At 38.4% G+C, this 12,371-nt stretch overlaps 1 protein-coding gene across 11 annotated transcripts in view; it reads left to right on the forward strand.

Annotated features, from left to right (window-relative positions):
- The first annotated feature begins 67 nt into the window (after positions 1-67).
- ncor1 (nuclear receptor corepressor 1) overlaps positions 68-12,371 on the forward strand; it is a 92,963-nt gene continuing 80,659 nt past the window's right edge. For 10 of the 11 annotated variants that reach the window (XM_058774785.1, XM_058774790.1, XM_058774794.1 and 7 more), the window contains exon 1: positions 68-412. The gene's annotated coding sequence lies outside the window, so the exon portion shown is untranslated. The remainder of the gene's footprint in view (positions 413-12,371) is intronic. The other variant, XM_058774793.1, reaches the window with a different exon arrangement.

The raw sequence follows: 12,371 nt of genomic DNA on the forward strand, positions 1-12,371 counted from the left end.
AATAAAACATCTCTTTCCTGTAATTCTGGTATAGCAGTAATATACGGAGATAGAGGTTTGGGTGGGGTGAAGGCCGCCTGTGGGGAGAGTTTGAACGTCACACCGTTTCATCCTGTTTGCTTGAGAAAACTCTTTCACTTCGTCTCCTCAGGTGCACCAGAGCTGCACAAAATGCAAGCCACCGGGCATTCAGCAAGGAGAAGCCGGTACACTTGTGACGCATATTAATTTCTGGCGCAGAATCATATAGAAAGCGACTTGAATTTATATCCACGACTCCAGTGAGGACAAATAACTAGCCTGTGTTTGAAGTGTGTGTGTGTGAGTGCTCGCGCAGTCTCACTGCCGACGAATTACATTACCGCACAGACTCACCTTTCAGCGCTTATTGGGGTGTCTCTAAGGACATGAGGTGAGTGTATTATTTAATGTGAATATTTTGGCCGCTTTGTGGTGAATTACACGCAGGCTAGTGAGAGCTGAGCGATTATGTTCAAGATGGCGACGCGGGTTTGAATGCAAAGGTGAAACATTCAGCTAACGGCTGTTTTCCTTAGACTCTTTCCCGTCTCATTCTGCACTATATATTAATGTAGATGCTCTCTTTTGCGGTTGATTTGCGTCTCTGTGTAGCCGAGGCATTTATGTTATCAGGTGGTTTCCGGTTAAATAGTTTTCCTCGTATGAACTAACAGTAGCTTCCTGGCTAACGCCATTAATGTGAGTTTATACCACAGCCTGGAGTTTCCAGAAAATCACCACTAATAAAGTGTGCTCTTTCACATAACACATAAGCTGCTACTTCTCATACATGTGGTATCCTTTTCTTGTATGTATACTGCTTGAAATGAGAATAACAGAGTGCTGAATGTGAAACCTGCTGCATGTATGTGTCAGTTTTGCTGCCTGGAAATTACAGAAAGTTTGGACTTGTGCACCTATAACGTTATATGTTTCACAACTACTGACCGTTCTTTGCAACATTGTCTGTTAGGGAGTAATGTTGTAAATATCAACCTTAAAGATCACACATGCTGATTACACATGGCACGCTTGGAAGAATGTCTCTGTTAGACAAAATTTCTAAATATTCATATATTGCCCTTCTTCCCCTTTCAGTTCAGCACCCCTATACACACCTAAGAGCTAAATTTGTTTGCTCTCACAGTGGGTTCATAATAGGACACGTATACTAGAGGGAAAGTACCTTCCAGCATTTTAGTTCCAACCACCAACCCCTCATGACTGTTTAGTGGAGTGTGAAAGGTACTCTGATGAGAATAACATGTTTTAGCCACTTTCCAACTTTTGTTGTTGGTGAGTGTCAACTTCTGGCATGTCTAAATGTCGATTAGCAAGCAGAAACCCAATGAATACAGTTTCAACACTTTTCAGACATGTTAATTAGGGTAGACTGCCATTAAAGCAGAAGTTCACAGAGAGCATGTGCATAACTGCATAGGATAAAAAAAAGTTGCTGTCATTCACACTTACAGCCCAGACTTTGTACTGTTCTGTTCAAGGTGACAGACCCAGGTTGATTTGCCTTTAGTGTGTGAAAATTCATAGATGCCTTCCAGAGCAATGCTGGTTGGACGATTATAAAACACCTCTCTCTATCTTGACCCTGCAGAAGTACCCAGTTTTGTTTGCAGTGCCACTTGCAGCTTAATTAGGCTTGCCATCAGGAGCGATACAGTGTGCCTGGAAAGAGTGCCAGGCCTGTTTTTTTTTTTTGTTTTTTTTTTCCATTTCTCATTGCAGTTGGTTTTTATAAGCATTGGCTAATGTGCTGGCTGAGGGACAGTGGAGTGGAACACAGGACGTGTAACTGTTGTGCTGCCGTGTCTGTGGCCAAGCGTGGCACAGTAATGCTTGTGAGCAAGCAAGCACCGGAAAATACTCAGAGGCAAGCTGCCACGTTGACTCTGAGTTTTGGAGGGGTTGGAGGGGTCTATTGTGACTTTGAAATATCCTCTCACTTATCTGTCTTGGTAAAATTGTTGTTGTTGTTGTTAATGATGTGATTATCAGTTAACTGATTATCATGTTCAAATGACAGGGCTACACTTGGCGGTTTGTTTTGTTGCAGAGCAGTGGATGCGAAGGCTATAAAGTGTTGTTTGTAGAGATGCTCAAGGACTCCAAATCTGTACGAGACCCAGATAACAAGAAATGTTAAAGTGGGCATGAAATGGAAATTCACCCCATCTATTTTCTAGATGCATATTAATGATCTTATGATACGTGCATATATATATATATATATATATATATATATATATATATATATATATATATATATATATATATATATATATATATATATATATATATATATATATATATATATATATATATATATATTTTTTTTTTTTTTTTTTTTTTTGTTTTGTTTTGTTTTCATAAAAAAATGTCATAGCTGGATTTTCCGGTAAAACAGCAGATTTCGCTCTGGTGATATATGCAGGAGTTCTCCAATCATTTAGTCCCCTGCCTCTTTCTTACAATCGACTGCATGCAGATCTTCATATCTGCCTCAAATACACTTTTTTTTTTTTTCTTCAAAAAAGATCATTTAAACACTTTAATTGGAGAGGAGAATCATGATGTCACTATTCTCCTGATTTCAAATCCAGGTGTTTCAGAGGGGTAAAAAAAGAATAATTCATATTTTAACTTGAGTTAATTTTGAGTTTTAAAGCTTGCAGTATGTTTTTGAGTTACCTCTTACATGTGTAAATATCAAGAACATTTTGATTCTCCATCTCATGACCCATTTAAAGGGGTAGTTCATTCAAAAGTGCTGTCATCGTTTAGCTCGCCCTCATGTATGACTTTCTTCTTTGGAACATAAGAGAAGATATTTTGAAGAATATTGGACAGCATTAGCTTTTAATTGTATGGAGAAAAAAATTGTATGGACTGGAGATGTTCTGCTGAAGAAAGTAAGTTTTGTGATTGAATTTTAATTTTTGGGTGAACTATCCCTTAAAAATTGGCCAGCAGAGAGACTCCCTCTGGGAGAGTTTGCCATTTAATACTGATCTATGTTGATCCTTCTCTTCCCTAATGTAAGCTTGACCATCCGAACTGATCTCAGATCATTGTTAAAGTGAATTTTTTACAGTAAGCTTCCCCAGCGCAAATGAATGTGGATCTTCAGTATTACTTTTTTTTTTTTTTTTTAAAAGAGTTTTACCTTTGCTTGACACATCATGTCCAGAATGGAGGTTTAGTAATTCTTCTTTATAGTGGTGTTGATGGGGCCAAATTGTATCAGCGTGACAGATGTTTCTGACAAATCCTGGATTTTGCAGGATGTGGGAGTGTCATGCTTTCTGTCTGCTTTCCTGTGCTGAATATTTAGTGTTTCGGCATCAGGTTTAATTTGTAAATGACGTTTCAGTGTTTGGTGAACACTGCCTCAGTGCTAGTTTAGTGCTATTCTCTTTGTGAATAGCTTTTGATTTAGCCTGAGACATATTTTGTGGGGAAGTGATAACACAGTTATATTTCTGGCATGAATGGAAGCAATAAGATGGAGGTGCATGTTGGTGAAAGAATGACAAAAAGATATAAAAGTGAAGTGTGGACATATCAAACAATAGGTCTGCTGTATCTCCTCCTGATTAGGCCGTGTTCTCGCTCAGTCTCTGACAGATAAGCATTTGGAAGTGTGTATGGAAAATCCCATCCACACACACTCTGAATGGAGGAGCAGTCGGCCCGCTCCAGTCATGGAGATTCCTGCTGACTGATTTGGATATGCAAACAGAACTCACGTGTTGGTAGATGGGACAGAGGTCTTGAGTGTGTATTGAAGCATGACCCATGCTCTCTAAAAGGCAAATAACTGCTCTTGACCTTCTGACCTGATATGAAAAGGTTTTTGCGAAACACACTAAATATTTATTTTGAGGATATATAAAAAAAAAAATGCATTCTAGCTAATACACTGTAAAAAACAATTTGTTGAGTCAACTAAAAAAACTTTGTTACCCTGCTGCCTAAAATTTTTTTTGTTCTCTTGACAACATATTTCTTGTTGAAACAACTTCTCATTAGAGTGCAATTAGTCCAGTTAACAAATGTACTCAAGTTGACTTGACTATTATTTCCTAGTCCAATATATATATATATATATATATATATATATATATATATATATATATATATATATATATATAAAATTTATTAGAGATGCACCGATTGCAATTTTCTTGGTCGATTCCGATTTTTTTTTTTTTTTTTTTTTTTTGGAAGTGTGACCTGCCGATACCGATTTTTGCCGATTCCGATTTTCTCTCTAAGAACTATAACTGACTGCATATTCAAACAAAAATCTATGCAAATTTCAATGCAAAAAATATTTACATAATAAAAGAAATTATTAAACATTACAATTCCCCCGATCTGGACTACATTACAGATTTTCTCTCACTTAAGCAACTCACAAAATAAAGTGCTCTGTGACTGGAAAGAGGAAGAAATAGTTAACTTAAAATGAGTTGCTGTATCTAACAAAACAGATGTTATTTCACACTATGTTTATAAATGGTCATTTTTCCCCCCTAACCTTATTAAATGTGTCATCTTTCACATCAAATTCGTACTTTTTCAATTAATTCAGTTAGCATAATAAGAAACTGTAGAGTTGTTACCATTCAAATGAAATTGGTAGTGGTGCAACGGATCACAAAACTCACGGTTCGGATCATACTACGGCTTTTAAGTCACGGATCGGATCATTTTTCAGATCAGCAAAAAAAAAAAAAAAAGTTTGCTTTTCATTTATTACCAAAAGCTTACTTTAAGTACTTCTGTACCCCAGCATAAACTACTAGCTTAACTACTAAAGTCAGTAATACAACAAGAAGTATTCAGGTGCAGAAATGTAATAAAGTTTAAAACAACACAATAATGCTTACTACATTAGTTAAATACAGATTAATCTTTGGTAAAGCTGTGGTGTTGTTGAGGCTGCTGTCTCTTTAAGACTAAATGCATGGACCTAAATACTGACACACATTTGGTTTTTTCTTAGTCAGCTGTATACGTTAACTTAAAGGGCATAGTCCAGGTTAGAGACTCTGTGAGTCGATGTATAGAAAAATAATGTAGGAACTAGATTTTCTTTAAAATATACTTTAAAATACACTAAGGCTTCTGGAGTCGTTTTTGTGAGAGAATTTTACTTCCGCATCTGAAAACCGGCAAAACCGGAAGTGATGTAACGAGAGGGAGAGCGGTCCATGTTAACCATAGGAAAACAATGGATCGCAATGACAGTTCGGACGCTGAGGAAATTTTAAATGTTTATTTACACTTGTGTGACGGACCACAGATAAAATTATGAGTCTGTTATGCAGCCAAGACAGCAGGGAAAGGTCAGGATTAGACAAAACAACGGTCAGAGGAGACAGATTGAGTTATTGTGTGAGGAGAACAGGGCCGGTGTCTTGGTGAGACCAGTGTTAGCTTACAGATATACACACGTTAGCTAACGATATGTAATCAGACAATAGCAAAACTAGTATTGGTCATCTATGAGTATTGATACTTACCAGCAACATAAACTAATAAGCGTTGATCAGGAGTGTCACGCTCGTTAATATCCGACACTAACGTTAAGTGATATAGCGGTGTCTCATCACTGCAGGAGAGAGAGAGATAAACACGTTTTTGTTTCATTAAGTGTTTGTGTGGTAAATGCAAGGCCATGGTCACAGCTGAGGAAAGTCAGTGCTGCAGGGAGTTAGATACATACTGGGCTTTAGTGGAGAATGTGACCCCCACACTTGATGTGTAGTGTCTGACTCTGCACCCAGGCTAAGGCTTGCTCTCTGAACCCATATGTGCTACAGATAACCTCAGACAGGAGCACAGACCTCTCCAGGCCAGCAGACATGAGTGTGTTTAGGGCAGAGATCATTTATTACTCTGAGCTAAATACTTGTATGTATAAATACATAGTATATTAAAGATTTGAAAACCATTTTAAAACCATCTGAATAATTGTCTTCTTCAATTACAAGTTGCCTATATTTAAGTAGGTCACAACTACCTGTAAGTCACACTTTTTGATGCCATTGGTATAAGACAGTCAATATTGACAGCATACAGACAAGTTGTCCGCTGGGCCCGTGGTGTTCTGAGCAGCCCTTACCTGCATGTGTTGAGTCAGACATTAGAAGACAGTTTACAGAGGAAGGAGGACTTTATAAAGGTTTTGAATGGCCCCATTTTGTTGACCATCAATAAAAAATAATCACAATCACAAATTGTCTTATTGTATAAAAACTTGTTTATGAAGTTTACATTAGACATATATCAAGCAGATCTGCATTTATGGTTAATTCAATTCAGTTTTATTTATACAGCACTAAATCATGACAAATGTTATTTCATAGCACTGTTAATACCCAACTAAAAACACAACATTGCAACTGTTAATTAACACACACATATATATATTAGGGTTGCACGATACACCGGTACTACGGTAGTATCGCGATACTAAAGCTTAAAAATACCCGCGGTGCCATTGCATTTTTTAAACGGTAGTATCGTCCATACGGTACCGTAAGATATGTTGTATGCACGGCAAGAACACTGTTTAAAACGTTCATTTGAACATTCATGCCAGCAGAAACATTACAAGTTGATTGCCAAATGTCTTTCTGCTGTGCTCTGTGTATACGCATTATATGGTATTGAGTGTTTCCTGATGCTTCAGTTCAGTTTGCAATGAAAAGTCGCACTTGCACGTTGTTGTTCATGCTGCAGTTTATCAGAAGAAAGGGTCTGATTCAGACCATCTTATGTCATTTTAAAAAACAGCAGCTCAAGCATCACTTATTCAACATCATAATATCTTACAAGAAAGTATTCTCACAGTTTAATTAATTTGACCACTTCTAGAACAGGTGTAATAGTTCGTTTCTGGAAGCATCTTTGCGATCACGAACGCAAATCCATTCATCAGCATAGCGGCTTTGCACTTGGTTCTTATCAATCATTATATATATATATTTTTTAAATTAATTTATAATGTTATGTTTTAATATACATGCTGCTAACTCGGAAATTTCAAGATACGCGAGCAAAAATAACAAAAATGTGTTGTTGCTAAAATCATTTGTTCTTTTTTTTTTTTTCCTCATTAATGTACACACAGCACCCCATATTGACAGAAAAACACAGAATTGTTGACATTTTTGCAGATTTATTAAAAAAGAAAAACTGAAATATCACATGGTCCTAAGTATTCAGACCCTTTGCTGTGACACTCATATTTAACTCGGGTGCTGTCCATTTCTTCTGATCATCCTTGAGATGGTTCTACACCTTCATGTGAGTCCAGCTGTGTTTGATTATACTGATTGGACTTGATTAGGAAAGCCACACACCTGTCTATATAAGACCTTACAGCTCACAGTGCATGTCAGAGCAAATGAGAATCATGAGGTCAAAGGAACTGCCTGAAGAGCTCAGAGACAGAATTGTGGCAAGGCACAGATCTGGCCAAGGTTACAAAAAAAATTCTGCTGCACTTAAGGTTCCTAAGAGCACAGTGCCCTCCATAATCCTTAAATGGAAGATGTTTGGGACGACCAGAACCCTTCCTAGAGCTGGCTGTCCGGCCAAACTGAGCTATCGGGGGAGAAGAGCCTTGGTGAGAGAGGTAAAGAAGAACCCAAAGATCACTGTGGCTGAGCTCCAGAGATGCAGTCGGGAGATGGGAGAAAGTTGTAGAAAGTCAACCATCACTGCAGCCCTCCACCAGTCGGGGCTTTATGGCAGAGTGGCCCAACGGAAGCCTCTCCTCAGTGCAAGACACATGAAAGCCCGCATGGAGTTTGCTAAAAAACACCTGAATAAGATTCTCTGGTCTGATGAGACCAAGATAGAACTTTTTGGCCTGAATTCTAAGCGGTATGTGTGGAGAAAACCAGGCACTGCTCATCACCTGTCCAATACAGTCCCAACAGTGAAGCATGGTGGTGGCAGCATCATGCTGTGGGGTGTTTTTAGCTGCAGGGACAGGACGACTGGTTGCAATCGAGGAAAGATGAATGCGGCCAAGTACAGGGATATCCTGGACGAAAACCTTCTCCAGAGTGCTCAGGACCTCAGACTGGGCGAAGGTTTACCTTCCAACAAGACAATGACCCTAAGCACACAGCTAAAATAACGAAGGAGTGGCTTCACAACAACTCTGTGACTGTTCTTGAATGGCCCAGCGAGAGCCCTGACTTAAACCCAATTGAGCATCTCTGGAGAGACCTAAAAATGGCTGTCCACCAACGTTTACCATCCAACCTGACAGAACCGGAGAGGATCTGCAAGGAGGAATGGCAGAGGATCCCCAAATCCAGGTGTGAAAAACTTGTTGCATCTTTCCCAAAAAGACTCATAGTTGTATTAGATCAAAAGGGTGCTTCTACTAAATACTGAGCAAAGGGTCTGAATACTTAGGACTATGTGATATTTCAGTTTTTCTTTTTTAATAAATCTGCAAAAATTTCAACAATTCTGTGTTTTTCTGTCAATATGGGGTGCTGTGTGTACATTAATGAGGAAAAAAAAGAACAAATGATTTTAGCAAATGGCTGCAATATAACAAAGAGTGAAAAATTTAAGAGGGTCTGAATACTTTCCGTACCCACTGTATGTATGTGTATATATATATATATATATATATATATATATATGTGCACCAAACATATACTACCGAAAGAAAAATATACCATCGAACCCATTTAAAAACATTTAACAATCTTTCAGTCTGGGTATCACACTAATGTGTTGTTGAAGTGTGTTAAATCGTGAATGCTGTGCTAGATACATGCCAACAGCCTGATCTTGTTGATCCTCTGGAGGGATCTGGAAAGAGGAGCAGGTGTAGTGGAAGACAGACAGTGCTGCGTTCTCGTGGAGCCTGTGGTGACCTGCAGTATAACACTCTCAGAGACTCCATGAGGCCTGATGCATATGCTGGGAGAAGCAAGCAAAAGTTTAGATCACATTCACTGCTGACCATGCTTCTCCACTCGGCTTCCATCACATCTGCATCTCCGTCAGGAGTGGAAGCTGCAGTCCAGTAGAGGTGGTTCCTAACAGCTGGCCTCCACAGCTTCAGATCTTCACACTCCCGTCTTCCAAAGCCTTATAAACACACCACATGACAAAAAATGACCAATTAGCTGTGCAAACAATGTTACTAAGCTGTCACTAGACTTGATGGTTATAATATTAGCAAACTGAGGTTAACTTATCAGTATGTCTTCTCATATGCTAATGTTTTTAAAAATATAACGATATTGCTAACGCTTACAAGCTAGCTGTGGTGCTTTACAACAACTTATATACATCTTGTTGCGTCTCATTATTTAAATATGTTCACTGATTTGGTAGTTAACAAATGTTAAAAATCAAGTCTTAGGGTGCACAGTTGACATTTTCGTGGAGCAGCATATCTGACGGATCCGTGAGCATCATGTCTCCGCCGGCGGCCGAACAACAGGCGGACCGGGACCCGATGAAGCTGCTGTGTGCACCGAAGAAACCGCACCAGCTCTGAGTCTCACTCGCTTCTTGCTTCGATATCCCATGCTGAACTGCATCATATCGCCGGGATGATAATCTTCCGGTATATAGTGATCGCTAAATTACACACCACCGTGTTGTTTGAAGCAGATGCATTAAGTCTCTTCAGCTGCACAAACGCACCGAGGCTCGGAAGATACCGTCCTATTTCTTGTCAGGAAACCTGTAGACTCGATGTCCTGATAGGCTGGAGTTTGTGCAACCTCCACAAACACAATAATTTACAATGGCGATGATAAACTGAAAAAAATAACTACCTAAAACACACTGACTCGCGCCCGCTCCACTGAATACCAGCAGAGCGCGGTACACAACTCCCTCTTGTGACGTAATATGACGCGATGTTGAAAAAAAAGCGCTTTTTCAGAACTGTCAAGGAATGCGTCACTTTTTCTTCTAAATTTGTGCCCTCATGCCTTGTAAAACATTTTCCAACCCTGCAATAACGGTTCATATGATATTTTCATACAAGGTTATATATTCATTTGAAATTATTTTTTTTAACCTGCAATATGCACTTTAAGACATGGACATAACCTACTGTGTTTACCAGAATACTTGCCAGAACGGGTATTTTCAATTAACTTTGTGTGTATGTATCCATCTGTTGAGGCGTTGTCTGAAACGCGGTTTCTGAATCGCGCCGCTCTCTTTCTCTGCGCGCGAGGCCCGATTCGATTTCTCGTTCATCTGAATGGTCTTGAAATTGCTTGAATGTGTAAATTGGTAAACATGTGCAAATGATAACTTTCAGTCTATACTGATTGAATTTAACAGTTAATCCGCGAATCACATGCGTGCCGAGCCGTGGGGACTGGTCCGTACGGATCACGGATCATCTAAGATCCGTTGCACCCCTAGAAATTAGTATTAACAAACTCTTATCTTTCCACTGCTGAGGAAACAGAAGCTGCATCTGAAGTGTTATTAGATTCATTTACACAGACAGTTTGATGAAGCTGAGGTGCCATAAATGCATTTACACTGCAATTTCAAATTCATAAATAATTTTATAAGATTAATGTTTTACATATTTTTTTAAACATACAAATAAATGTTGAAAAAATGCAATGATACTTTTAAATATGACTAAACCACCAGTAGGTGGCGGCAAGTGTCCGTTTTAATGAGTGAGTCATTTATTCATTCATTCAACCGATTCATTCAAATGGCAAGGCAAGTGACTGTACTTATGAATGGGCCACTGAATCATTGACTCACTCGATTCGTTCAAAATGTGGATTCATTCAGTAAGGAATCACCGCTGTGTTGCTTTGAGACATGAAACAGTTCTGCTGAGGCTTTGATCTGAACTATTTTTTTAAGTCGCTTAATTTTAACTTCTTGTTTATTGAAATACTATTGTATAAAATCAGTGTCATTGCAATCATGTTGATATTGATATTCGGGGAAACATCATGGCCGTATAATGTTGCTTATCTAAATCATATTTTGTAAAAAAAAAAAAAAATTCTACCGCAGAATGCATTTATAAATTTCTGTGAGTTACTTTGTGTGTGTGCTGTCTCTCTCAAACACTCACTCAGGCTGTGCAAGCCTCATCTGGTACGACATAAATACATTATCAGTCGCTATTTACATTGATTCTAATTTTAATTGCATTCATTCTCACACAAAAGACGTGTTTATACCATGTTTACACGCAACTGTGAGTGTGCGCGTGGCTGTGACATCATTGCCTGTGCCGCTGGCAATAAAAGGATCGGCTCGGAATTGGCAAGAAGTGAGACTGACCGGCCGGTCATGCGAAAAATCGGCCGATTCCGATCACTGGCCGGTCAATCAGTGCATCTCTAATATATATGTGTGTGTGTATGTGTGTGTATATATAAAATATGGGATTATTTTAAATTTCATACCTCAATATGACAAGTCAGAAGGTTAAAAACGGCATATTAACCCTGCACATATTACATACACTCCCCCCACCATAGTGCAAGTTATTGGTCAAAATGAGAAACCTCTATCTATATCTATATATATATATATATATATATATATATATATATATATATATATATATATATATATATATATATAAGCACTTGTCAATTTGAAGGAAAATGTGTACTACATTACTGTATAAGAAAATAAGACGTGAAACAACATTTGTTTTTCAAAAGAGGTTGCTGTGGAGCCCATGAACACGTCATGAACATTGGTCGTAGCAGCTGTTCTTAGCAAGTTTTTGCAGAGCCTCAAAGGTGTATTTCATGCGCTTGGAGTAGTGGATGTTCACCACATACAGACCCGCCAGGAGTCAAAATGCCTTGGGGACATCGGAGATGTCAGTGATGACAAGATGTCCAAATGAGAGCGATGTTGATTATTCCTTGGGTAGCACATCATATTGCTGCTCCTCAGTTACAATCAGAATGCTCACGTCAATTTCTTTCACAACATCCTCAATTTCACTGGATGGATGGGGAAACAAAATATGACATTACTTATTAACTTTATAACAACTGAACATACATATATGTACATACACTACTAAAGTTGTGTGTTTTGTTAAAAGGACAGCTACCAAAAAATGAAAATTGTCATTCACCCTGTCATTCAGTTATGCTGAACACGAAGGAAGATATTTTGAAAAATGTTTGTAACCAAACGTGAAAGTCAAAAGTCAATGATGCTCCTCAACTGTTTGGTTAAACATTCAAAATTTTCTTTACTGGTATTTTACATTATTTCTGAATGTGAGAAAATGAGACAAACCAATGCAACGTATGAGTTGA

The sequence above is a fragment of the Onychostoma macrolepis genome, chromosome 05, assembly GCF_012432095.1.
Source record: "Onychostoma macrolepis isolate SWU-2019 chromosome 05, ASM1243209v1, whole genome shotgun sequence".
NCBI classification, from domain to species: domain Eukaryota; kingdom Metazoa; phylum Chordata; class Actinopteri; order Cypriniformes; family Cyprinidae; genus Onychostoma; species Onychostoma macrolepis.